The 13370-nt window shown below is 33.3% G+C and overlaps 1 long non-coding RNA gene across 1 annotated transcript; it reads right to left on the bottom strand.

The window, feature by feature from the left end:
• Positions 523 to 2269, bottom strand: LOC108661327. Its single transcript, XR_001927085.1, has 3 exons — positions 2232 to 2269; positions 1497 to 1579; positions 523 to 651 (listed from the first exon to the last, which is right to left on the bottom strand). It is a non-coding gene; the product is annotated as an uncharacterized LOC108661327 (long non-coding RNA).

The following is a 13370-nucleotide window of genomic DNA, read 5'->3' as shown; positions in this document are numbered from 1 at the left end:
TCAACTAAGAGTATTCTGACTCTTTATATCACAAATCGATACCCCCCTCGAACTCGTGACAACAGTCGCGGTGTCCCGATAGACACTCATTACCCGAAATGTCAACTCGAAATCTCGCAAGGCTTTAATATTAGTATCTCATTTCCTTTGTGAGCAACCATTGTCAAATATCATGTTCTAAAAGATTTTAAGCTGTTTCCAACTTAAAACAAATAAAATATTAATTTTCGTTTCACAGGGGTATTTTGGTAATTTTTCTAAAAATTTCGAAACTAGCCAATAATGTAGTATATAAGTGCAGAACACATATTTCAAAATCAAAAATAAATTTAGATGTCTAAAACATTCGTTTAAAATGAAATTATGATTATTTGGATATAATAAGAAAATAAAATAAATATTAAGTAAAATATTCTATTTTCTTATTAAACAATATTTTCAGAGTTATATGTAGATAATTTTTGTAGCGTAAAAGCAAAGTAAATTCATACATACTGTAATATAGTAAACCACAGTATTTAATTTAATTTACAATGACCAGTGGGCCCCCGAATAACCAAAAGTAAAGAGGACTGTGAACCTACAGTTTGGAGAAATGCAAATCCAAGGGTAGTCCTCGACGAACTCAGCTATCTACAACCTAATCTGAACCTGAAATGGGTGGAAAAGAGAGTAGTGAGATTTTATAATCCCAGTGAGTAAACAAACATCATTCGAAATATCTAAAGTTGAGTAAAAGGAGACAATTTAAATATTTCATCTCAATATTTATTTCATAACATAAATATTTATTTCATTTAAATATTCAACATGGCTTATGAGTATCTTAAAAACTTGGCTCCTGCCAAAATCATTCTCGGGGATACCTTGGCCGAGGCATCTAACCGAGTCCGCCAAGGCTGTTAAAAAGTTCGTATACACGTAAACATATTTTAGTTTGAAAAACATAGCCATTCCTTGGCGTTAGCGAAATTCATCATCACGAGGTGGTTCAGCGTGACGTGAACTCTGTCCATACCTCAGGAGATACCCTACGCGCCTCTCCGATCGAGGTATATATATATATATATATCCAGATTCTGCACCCCTCTAATAGGCTCGTCCACAGAATCCACCCACTGCAGCAAGCTAAACCCACCATATAATAAAATTTTAACAACATGACAGGGCTAATATAATGCTACCCAGCCTGCAAGGGTAAAATAAAACAATTCATACAATTCATAAAACACAGCCCAACCAGTCATGCCAACACAATAACAATATAACATAAGCCATCAATTTCCAATCATAAATTTACAACATACCAGTGGTCTCCAATTACTCTATTTTTAAAAGCATTATTTCGTTTCAAGACAATTTATAAAATCTTTTCATTTAAACACATTTTGTTTACAAAACATAAAAATTTACCATTTGAACTCATTTTCATAAAATTCACCAAAACCTTATAAAACCATACTTTAGATAATTAAAATGATGGTAAGGTTACTCACTATTTCGGGAGTCGAATTTCTAGAGTACTCTGACTATCGATCCTCGGGTACAATTTTCTTGCCTTTATCGGAGGATTCACCACCTAGACATAGTACAAAATTGAGAAACTTACTACATTGGTACTAAATCGAAATTAAACTAATTTAGACTAATAATGCATGATATGGAATGCAAAAATGTTCGAATAGCCGTTTAAATATGATATTCGACCTAATTCGCACTATTCTCGGTGTAATTGGCTAAAACCTCCAATTTAACTCCAAATCGATTTCTTTCACTTTCTACACTTCAATTATACTTAAAATACCTCAATGACTGTGAATATGATCCAATTTATCAATCCGAATCACAAATCACACATGTCTATACATTAGGTAAAAATTCAGATTTTCATGCCAAAATTTCCCATTAAATTTCTAGCCTCACTAATCATTAAATATCACCAAAATATCATGAAATATCATCAATTTCAGCCTCAATATCCTCCCTAGAAAATTTGGCCTCTTTTGGGTAATGGGAGAAAATGAATTTTTTTCTTGTTGTTTTGTTTCTAAATATGCTAAACTAACTAAAAACACAAACATAACTTAGAATCAAATCGATCCAACTTCATTTTCTTTCCATACCCATTTGGTCAGCCATGAATTCATCATGCAAACTTGAGTTCTAAGCATGGAAAATGAAAAAGAAAGCATGGGTAGTGTAAATCACAAGATAAAATCACAAAATTTTACCTTTATTAGCTTAATCCCTTGAAATCCCACACTTTTTCTTCAATTTTTCCACCTAGGTTTTGTTCTTTCTTTGTTCTTCTTCACTTCATGCTTTGGCCGGCCATAATGAAGAAAATAGGGTGATTTTTGTTGATTTTAAAGCTAAAAAAAATAAATGGATATTAACATGCCATGTGTCACCATTTCATTGATCCATTTTTATTTCTTAACTATTAAGCTTTCTCTCTCCACCATATAAATTCCTTCAATTATCCATGATAAAATTGGATAAAATCCGTGTGCTGGACAAGTGTCAGGTGTGTAAAATTACAATTTTGCCCCTAAAATGGTACAATTACCATTTTACCCTTATGCTTCGAAAAATATCGGGATCACAATTTTTTTTTCACTTTTCAACCTCAAATCATACTCCTATACTCAAATCATACTCCAATAAGTCAAATGGGGCAAAAAAATCTTTTCTAAAAATTTCCATTTTGTCCCTAGGTGGTAAATGACCATTTTACCCCCATATAGTGAAAATTTTGGTTTAACTCCAAATTGATCCTCAAACTCTGAATTACCATTTTGAGTCATCCATGGACTGTGAAGCTCTTAATCTCACCTTAAAATTCCTATTTGATCTAGTTCGAGGCTTAAATCAACTTTGTTGTACCTTTAGGTACAATACCTACTTTTGTAAATTTTTCGGGACTCTCCTAGCATGCAATCATGCTATCATCACATGTATGTCATGACAAGTATTTTATAAGGTCAAGCTTTACACTTTAAATAATAAGCCTCAGTCACGTAAAGAGAGAATGAATAAAATAGTAAAAATGAACAATCTACCGGGTGAAGAAAAAAGAAGAGAAAAACCACCCAACTAAAAAAGATAAAAATGAGAGGTAAAGTGTTAAATTTTGAAAAGGAGAAAAACTAACAACATTTAAAGGGGAGTCAGATTGTTTCTCATAACTTCTCATCCATATTCTTCATTTTCTCTTACCAGGAGCCTCTACTCAGAAAAATCGAAATCCCATCTCTCCCCAATCCTCAAACCCTAAGCCAAAAACATCTCAAAACCAAATGGCAAAATCCCCCATGTCCAAAGAAATTATGGAAAAGAAGAAGTGCAAATGGCCAATGGAAGAGAGTCCACAAGCAAAAATTCAAAAAAAGAAGAAAAATATTGTGTCCCCCTTTGAGGTTAAGAAAATTAAGAAAAAGCAGACAAAGAAAGAACACAGAGCAGAGAAAAAGAAAAAGAAAGAAAAATCCTCCAAGAAAGATAAGGTTTTGTCCTCAAAGTTTAGAAATAAAACCCATGAGGATAGGTTCAAGAAAATTGATAATGCTCCGATTACATGTGGAAAATTTATTGACTGGAAGAGCTTCGATAAATCTATTAGATTACTTTGAGGAAATGAAACTGAAAAAATTTAGCACTTTCAAGAGCCGAACCTATAGTCCTAGCCTTGTAAAAGAATTTTATGCTAGCATAGCTATAGATGAAAATGAACTAGAGGAGCCTGAAGATTTCATTAAGGATGGTCTGAATGTCTTCATAAATGGAAAAGAATTTTTTTGTGACTGTTGCAGACTTAGGAAGCTTGCTTAAAATTGAACGTGAAAAGGGAGATTTTGAAATGCTTGAGAATTATGATCCATTATCTCTATGGGAGATTATAATAGGAAAGAAAGAAAAATACTCATCCAAAAGTAATGTTGGTCTCATTACAAGCCCCCAAATCAGAATTTTGCATTATTTTATTGCTACAAACATTCATGGAAGAAGTGGCAGCTTTAGCTATGTTAGTCTTTAAGACTTATGGCTGATGGAGCATGCTTTCAATGGTGCTCCATTCAATCCAAGCTGATTCATGATAGAGAGAATGAAGGGAGCTTGTAAAGTTGACAAGGTAAAATTTACCATATGGAAATGTGATCCCCTCATTGGTTAGGAAGAAGGAGATATGGAGCTCTAGATATGAAATGGATTTAGTGAAAAGCAGGGACTAGGCTATATATCTTGGTAGTCTGCCTAAGATGGGGTATAAAATGGATGTAGAAAAATTTGTTAAGACCCCCAAAGTCACTCTAGGAGAAGAATCTTCTCTCTCTGCTCAACTTGAGACAACTCCCTCCCAGTTCTCAAATGAAATGGTTCTGAATCTGCTCATGTGAATTGATGGAAAGTTTACTGACCAGACTGTGAGGTTGCAGAAAATAGAAGAAAAGTTGGAAGAACTTGAAAATATGATGAAAGGAAAAGGGAAATCAACTTCTGAACTTGTTACTGCAAATACCTCAGCATCAGTAGGACAAGCTGCTGAAGGCCCTGCCTTTCAGGCAGAAGGTTTAACTTTTCAAGCTACAAGTTCTGTAATTCAAGCCGAGGGTCTTGAACCAGAAGTTGATCAACCAAGGAAATCTCTAACTCTTGAGCCTCAGAATAAAGATGAATCAAATCAAGGCACTGAAGTGCTTGGCTCGTTTGAAAATTCCCTATCTCATCATGAACCATAGCAAGATCAGCCATCTCCCCCAAATTCAGAAGAAGTCTTAATAATGGATGTTTTCCACCAAATGGTCAAGGAATAACAAGCTGAAAAGGAAGCAGCTAAAGGGAAAGCACCAAAATCAGTATCTCCAAGAAAATCCCCTGAACCAGCTTATGCTACAGAGGAACAATCTGAGAAAGGAAAAGAAAAAGCTGCTGCAGCTCCACAAGCCAAGCCTAAACCATCTGGTAAAGGCAAGAAGACAATGGCAACCAAGACTAAATTCCTCAAGAGAAGGAAATCCTCTAGAATAGCCAAAAAAGCTGGACCATCAGCCATCTCTTATCCTCAAAACCCCCTTGAAATTTTTGGTAAATCATCCCCTGAACCCTCACCACATAAATCACTACCAAAACCATCTCTTAAACCCCTTAATGTTTTCTATGGCACTGATGAATCTACCCCTTCAACCTCTTCAAAAACTGATTGAACACCCCTCAGTTTAATGATGACAAAAAATGGGAGAATTATAGAAAACTTAGGAGAGATAGAGGGTAGAAATGATTTAAGGGCAATTTAGGAATAGAACAATGACTATTGTTTTTCTGCTATTTTTTTTGTTCTATTGAAAGTTGAACATTTGAATTTTGTTGTTTATGTTATTGTGTTGAATATGGGATGTTATTAAGCTATTTATATTATTTAGTTGCTGATGGTTGAACATTTAAATCTGTTCTCGATGTTTATAGTATTTTAACTACTGCTGTTTAAAGATTTTGTGCTGATATTGGGCTGTTATGCTGATAATTAATTTTTATCATGATATTGTGAATGGAATTTGATTGAAAATGTATATGGATGCTGATTATACTATATCTATTGGATGATTAATGGGGCATAAATAAAATCTGATAACAATATGCTGATGACAGACTATTAACTGAAATATTGATGATATTTTGTCAACTAGTCACATATTGTTGATTATTCTATATGTCTGCATAAATATATTATGAATATATAATGTCATTATCTGTATGACATAAATAAAAATTTGTTGAAATGAATAATAAAACATGCACACACTAAGGGGGAGCACACACTTAAGGGGAGGAAAACCTCCATTTTCTGCAAAACAAAAAGGAACCAATAGACACTATGCTGTTAATCAAGAAATGTTTTGTCATCATAAAAAAAAGGGAGATTGTTGGCCCCATTAGTTTTTGATGATAATAAAACATTCCCATTCATTTGTGTCTAATATTTCTACTTGAGTGTACAGGATAAAAATTTGTATGCCAAGAATAAATAAATCATTCGAAGGCACATATCTAAAATCATATGAGTAAGGAGCCACAATTGATCAACAAAACAGAAGCCTTTTTAGTTGGATAATGAAAGGTATTAATCAGCTAAAATTAAAATAAAAAGTTGGCAGGCTCAAGAGGTTTAAGAGACAGAGAAGACTTAGTCGATTAAGAAACAAGTCAGTTGACTAAGAGCTTACTACCAGAAATCTGGACTTCAAGACAGAAACAACTTAATCGACTAAGAGCTCACTGTTAAAAACTAGGATCAGAAGACAGAGACAACTTAGTCGACTAAGAGCGCAGTTAGTCGACTAAGATCATTTTGTCAAAAAATTTGAATTAAGCATTAGAAGACAGATTAACGAACAAAATTGCTACCAAATTGTTTCCAATAGTCAAAAACTGCCTAACACCTGTTAGAGCTGATTCTTCAAGTATTTAAGAAGCTCCCAATAGCTAGTAAATGTAATTAAGGCTTTCAAGAACAAAAAGACCTCAAAAACCAAGAAAAACTCTTTACACTCTTACTGCACTTTACTCCTATCTTTGTATTTGAGATACGCACTTCACTTTGTACCACTTAGATCAAGTAAATGATCATAGGTACACATTTATATCTCTTTTCCATGTATACTTAGAGTGTGTGACACACTCTAAGGGAATTTGTTCAAGTTTGGATTGCTTGATTGGGTGTTTAGTACCTAACTTAGCCTAAAAAATTTAGTTGTTGGGTTTTGGTTGATCTCGGTAAAAACCATTATGAAAGGTTTTGGCTGAGCCTGGTAAAAGCCATTGTAAAAGCTTGGTGAAAGCTTGTGAATTTCACCATTCTTAATGATTAGTTTTGAAAATCCTTGGTTGAACAATTAAGGTCGTGGATTTAGGTCTTGGACCAAACCATTATAAATTTTTGTGTGATTGTCTGCTCTGTTTTTAGTTTTTCATTCATCTTTAAATCTTTCTTTTATCTTGCATTTGTCCTCAATTAGAAGCCAATTTTAGCAAGAGCCAAAAAGTGCTATTCACCCCCTTTTAGTACATTTACTTAGGACTAACACACGAGTGATTTGTTCTTCATCAGTAGCTTTGCCCTAAGTGTGATTTGTTTCTTTGTCGGTTAGCCACCATGCATGATTTGATGATGTCCAGGGGAGGGCCACTTTATAATTATGACTTGGATTGTGAGTGATGTGATATAGCCTTGGTAGGCTTAAATAACTCTGATTGGAATTTGATATGATACTCCAACTACTAGAGTGTGCCATGGAGAATGATTTGGAATGGCTAAAGGATGAGCCTAGTGATTTGAATATCATTTGTGGAGGCTTTAGCGATTATGATATGCCTTTGATTTTGGAGATGTTTGTTAGAACATTTGGATGCACTGATAATGCAATATTTATATGTGTTTGTCTATGTATTTATGATTCTGTTTACCTGCACCACTCACTGAGTATTAGATGACTCATCCATTGTGTACCATGTGCAAAGAAATAGGCCACAAAATTGCATGGCAAAGGTCGTCTAGTGACAAACTGATTTCGGTATTTAATAGGTCTCCACCTGTCATGTTCATTCTACTGCATCAGTTATGAGCTTTTACTCCATACTTAGATTGATATGCATGTAAGCACACTGTGTGATGTGAATTTGTGTAAGGATTGTTACGTATGAACTCCATTTGATGGCCAACGTATGGCCTTATGAACATTGTATAAGTTATGTGCCAGGGATAATGTTATATATATTTAAATTCAAAGTTTATTTATGAATATTTCGATATGAAATTCCTGAGCTATGTGTTATGTGTATGTATGATTTTGAACTCTAAGACTAGCTTGGGTCTCGTTGGCTTCGCCTACTAGACTCGTGCACTAGTCATGGACCCTTAGGTTTGGGTCGTTGCACACATTGTTCATACGCAACATTTAATACAATATCCCTAAAGTTATACATTGGCCAACAAGTGGGTTCATACTTACAACCCTTAGTTCAAATTTAAATGGCATAATGTGCCTACATACATAGCTACTGAACCAAGCTCCATAGGCAGAAGCTCATGATAGTCACAGCAAAATGGACATGTCAGGATGGGGACCTACTGGATGCAAAAATTGGTTTGTAAATGGACAACCCATGCCCTGTAGTCCTATGGCCTATTTATTTGTAAATGGTACAATAAATGAGTAAGTCATCTAATACTCAATGAGGGGTGCAAATAAATCAAACATATATATATATAATTAGCAATATATGCATACACATATTATGCACTATTAGTGCAACCAAATGTTCTATCAAACATCTCCAATGTTAGGGGCATATCGATCATCCATATTAAGTCTCCTCAAGTAGTATACATCATTAGGCTGACTCTCAAGCCATTCAAGTTATTCTCCATAGGCACACCTTAGTCACCAAAGTATCATATCAAATTCAATAAAATCTACCTCAGCCTATCCAAGGTGATATCACATCCCTCATACTTCAAATCACTATCATAAAGTGGTCCTCCCCTGAATATAGTCAAATCATGGACGATGGCCAACCAACAGAGTCAAATCACACTCAAGGCTAAGCCGTTGGTGGAGAATCAAATCACACGAGTGCCGAAGAAACAAACAGAGAATCAGAGTCATTATCCGTAGTAATCTCCCTATGGATGGCATCATAGAGAGTAATCTCAGACAAGTGGCATCATAAACATAATCATCATCTGAAGTAATCTCAATGGATGGCATCAAAGCACTATAAGCAGGACTAATACCATCGCCCTTGCTTACCACCATCCCTACAAGCACATATAGTCACAGGGCATATGACTCCACTCAATCATCAAATCAAATCAACATCCGGAATTCTCATCATTGAATGAAACATAAATCCACAAACGAGGCCATAATGCCTTAGGTATCTCATATACCACTATCTATATCAGAGATCACTTTTATGCTCATAATCCCTCAAAGGGTTATCTGTTTAGAGTAATCTACTCCTAGAAATCCACCATACTCACTAGACTCCCTAGTTTGGGCTTAACAAACACAAGCCACTATATGGCTTACACTAAGGCACACATACACATCGCACAAACAAGTAAACACACATACAGATATTGTTCTCTGGCCTAGGCATGTTCATCTAGGAATTTATATGCATACAATTTCTATTCTAATACCATGGCAACATATTTGACAATGTGTCATGTCTCACATGCATTTCAAATAAAACCCACTCATAGTGACAATTAGAGGCGCTCCATAGCCAAGCTCAACTTTTATCCTCCAACCATCCTACAACTCACAAATTCATCAATAATCTTAATTTCCCCCTTAGAACATAGCAAAACATCACAAACATCACAAAAATAATTATTTCCTAGTTTTCGAAAATGCCCAGCTTTTCAAAAATAACTCAATTCTTAACAATCCATTATACAAGCTCAAAATCTTCAACAATGAGCTAAATCCTTACATTAAAAGCCAAATTGCACAAATCTAAACTCCAAATTCCATTAAATTAAAGGAAACTCACCAAAGTTGGCAAAGTTGAATTTCTAAGTTATTAATCGATTAAATTGAAAATCAATTAGTAAAAAGGCGTAATTTTACCTTTAGAGGAGTTTCTCAAGATCCAATCTGCTCCAAATAGCTCCAAAAATCAGTTCGAGATTAGGGTTTTTGGAGGGGTAGAGAGAAGGTGTTTAGGTTTTGTTTTAAAATAGGTAGAATGCTCAAAACTCATTTTATTTTTGCAAATACCCCAAGATGTATTAATACATTTGCATAGATTTCGACTAAATCTATTCATATATTAGGTAATTTATCGATAAAAATCAAGCAAATTACTTACTGCTCTAATCGTATTGATATATGGGGGAAATCTATCGATACTTTTCCACGATGGGTCCCCTGCATCAAATATATTAATACATTTGGACAATGTATCGATAGATGTTAATCCTAATTCAAATCTATCAATACATTCTTAAATGTATCGATAGAAAACCCTAAGAACACTTTATTTTGTTCTTCCTACCAAGAATGTATCAATACATTGGGGAATGTATCAATACATTTTCCCTTGTAGGTGCATTTTCAACCTTCAAGACTCCCAAAAAATCCAAATTTAACACCCCAAATCATTCCTTATTTAAATCATACCTCAATCAACTATTATAACTCATATTTCTTGTGTATATATCATCAAATATAACATCAAATTCAAATCAAAACCTTAAGCTATAGTACTTATCACACATTTTCATAAAAATTTTCGTAAGTGTCAATATGCATAATCCTATACGCTTAGCATTCTTAACTTATCATCAAAGTCCTCAAGGCACAATATATTTCATAAATCATTCTCAATTGACTTAGTTCATATCGAAAATTGGGAGTGTTACAATGTATATGCAATGTATCAATCGATGTTCTTCCTAATTCAAATCTATTAATACATTTGGACAATATATCGATAGATGTTCATCCTAATTCAAATCTATCAATACATTCTTGAATGTATCGATAGAAAACCCTAAGAACACTTCATTTTGTTCTTCTTGCCAAGAATGTATTAATATATTAGGGAATGTATCAATACATTTTCTCTTCTCGACGTATTTTGAACCTTCAAAACTCCTCAAAAATCCAAATTTAACACCCCAAATCATTCCCTGTTTAAATCATACCTCAATCAACTATTATAACTCATATTTCTTGTACTTATATCATCAAATATAACATCAAATTCAAATCAAAACCTTAAGCTATAGTACTTATCACACATTTTCATAAAAATTTTCCTAAGTGTCAATATGCATACTCCTATAAACTTGGCATACTTAACTTATCATCAAAGTCCTCAAGGCACAATATATGTCATAAATCATTCTCAATTGACTTAGTTTGTATCGAAAATCGAGAGTGTTACAATTTATATGCAAGGTTGTAGAATAACCATGCTTAATTATATTAAAATCATTAAAATGCCACATCTACCCAGCTCGATGAAGAGTGCTTAACTCTCTTGCATTTTTCATCGATCACTCGATTTTCCAAAACTCAAACTTCCTCCACAACACTTATCACAAAGTTTCCATCATTAATATTTTGTTCTCGAACAAGATTTTTGATTAATAATCATCTTGTTTTTCCACAAATATTTTCCAATAATCCTTTAATCCACAAATCAGTAGTTAATGTAACTCTAACTAAAGCATTTAAACTATCACTAGCTAAAGTTAAGAACAACTTTACCTTGGTGAGCTTGACAATTCCAAAACTAACTCAAAACCAAAGTTTTTCATGAATAAAACAATATTTTGAGAATCCATAATTTTTGGAAATCAAACCTTAAATATAAAGACTTAAAACCAAAAAGCTTTACCTTCCAAAATCTTTAAAATCAAAATCCAAGCTTGAAAATGCTGTTTTAGTACTTGAAATCCATGGATTTGTTGAAGATGAGAATTGAAAGAAAAGAGGAAGAAGGCGGTTGTGTTTTCAAGGAAAAACCATGTTTTTGCCAAATGGGGAAATGTCTAAGGTTTTAGGGCTTTTAAAATGAGGTTAAAAAGATCAAATAACCTTTTTCAATTCTACGCCTAATCTATCGATAGATCGAGCCAATCTATTGATAGATTTGGCTCGAGTTGCTATCTATCGATAGATTGGCTCAATCTATTAATAAATGTTCTTCAAAAACCTTTTCTGGGTTTGAACTATTGATATATGATGAACATCTACCTATAGATGTGGTCTAGAATGTATTTTTAAAGTTCAAAACATTCCCTTGGGGGGCATGCCATTTTGCATGCAATAGCACTTGCACGCATCAAGCCAACTAGTTATCATAAATTCTCCCCTATACAATTGGTTTATGGTCAAGAACCAAATATTTCCCATTTAATAATTTTTGGATGTGCGGTATATGTCTTAATTGCTCCACCACAATGTACAAAGATAGGTCATCAAAGGAGGTTAGGAATATATGTTGGATACGAATCTCCATCTATAATTAAATATTTAAAACATTACCAAGAGATTTATTGACAACAAAGTTTACCGATTGTCATTTTGATGAAACAATTTGTTCAACATTATGGGGAGAAAATAAGCATATGGAAAAATAAATTTCTTGGAATGGATTATCATTATTTAGTTTTTATCCTTGCACAAATCAACGTGAAATTGAAGTTTAAAAATTAATTCATTAGCAAAATATAGCAAATCAGTTTCCAAATGTATTTACTGACCTATAGAGAATAACTAAATCTTATATACCATCTGTAAAAGTTTCTATTAGAATTAATGTCCTTGTAAGACAAGGCATACCAAAAGCATGGGAAACCACTTGGTTCCAAAGTTAAAATCCTCAAAAAAGAAAAGGAGAGCAAATATGCAAAAATGGTCAAAAAGACAAAACAGAAACTTTAAAAGAAACCCTTGACATAATTGATAAAATTCTAAAAGAAATTCAAGAACCTGAAATCATTGAAAATGAAGAGATCTCAATAAATTATATCATAACAAGGAAAAGATGGAATCAGAATGAAATAGACATCAATGATATTTTTGCATGTAATGCAGCTATCAATATTATGGAAAGGATAAAAAGATCTTAAACCTACATTTGTTGAAGAATGTAGACATAGAAATGATTTGCCAATGTGGAAAGACACAATCAAGGTGGAATTGAATTCACTTACCAAACGTGAAGTTTTGGGGCCTGTAATCCGTACACCAAATGATGTAAAACCAATGGAATATAAATGGGTATTTGTGCAAAAATGTAATGAGAAAAATGAGATTTTGAGATATAAAACATGGCTTGTCACACAAGGTTTTACCCAAAAACCTAGTATTGATTATGAAGAGACATATTCTCTTGTGGTGGATGCAATTACAATTCTATATTTAATTAGTTTGGCAATACATGAGAAGATTGAAATACGTCAAATAAATAGGCTCACTTAATATCGATATCTATATAAAATCTTTAAATGATTTAAGTTGCCTGAAGCACACAATTCTTGAAAAATTTATTCAATCAAATTACATAACTATGTATATGGATTAAGCATTCCAAACGCATGTGGTATAATTGCCTTAGTGAATATTTGTTAAAAGAAGGCTATAAAATGATTCTATTTGCCCATGTGTTTTTATAAAAAGATTTATATATGAATTTGTGATAATTATTATTTATGTTGATGACCTAAACATTATTAGAACTTCTAAAGAGTATCAAAAGTCGTGGCTTACTTAAAGAAAGAATTTGAGATGAAAGACCTTGGAAAAATAAATTTTTGTTGGGGTCTTCAGATTAAGGACTTGACAAATGAA

This window comes from Theobroma cacao, chromosome 3, assembly GCF_000208745.1.
Source record: "Theobroma cacao cultivar B97-61/B2 chromosome 3, Criollo_cocoa_genome_V2, whole genome shotgun sequence".
NCBI lineage: Eukaryota > Viridiplantae > Streptophyta > Magnoliopsida > Malvales > Malvaceae > Theobroma > Theobroma cacao.
The sequence above is the reverse complement of the archived record's forward strand: the minus strand, read 5'-3'. Positions and strand labels throughout refer to the sequence as shown.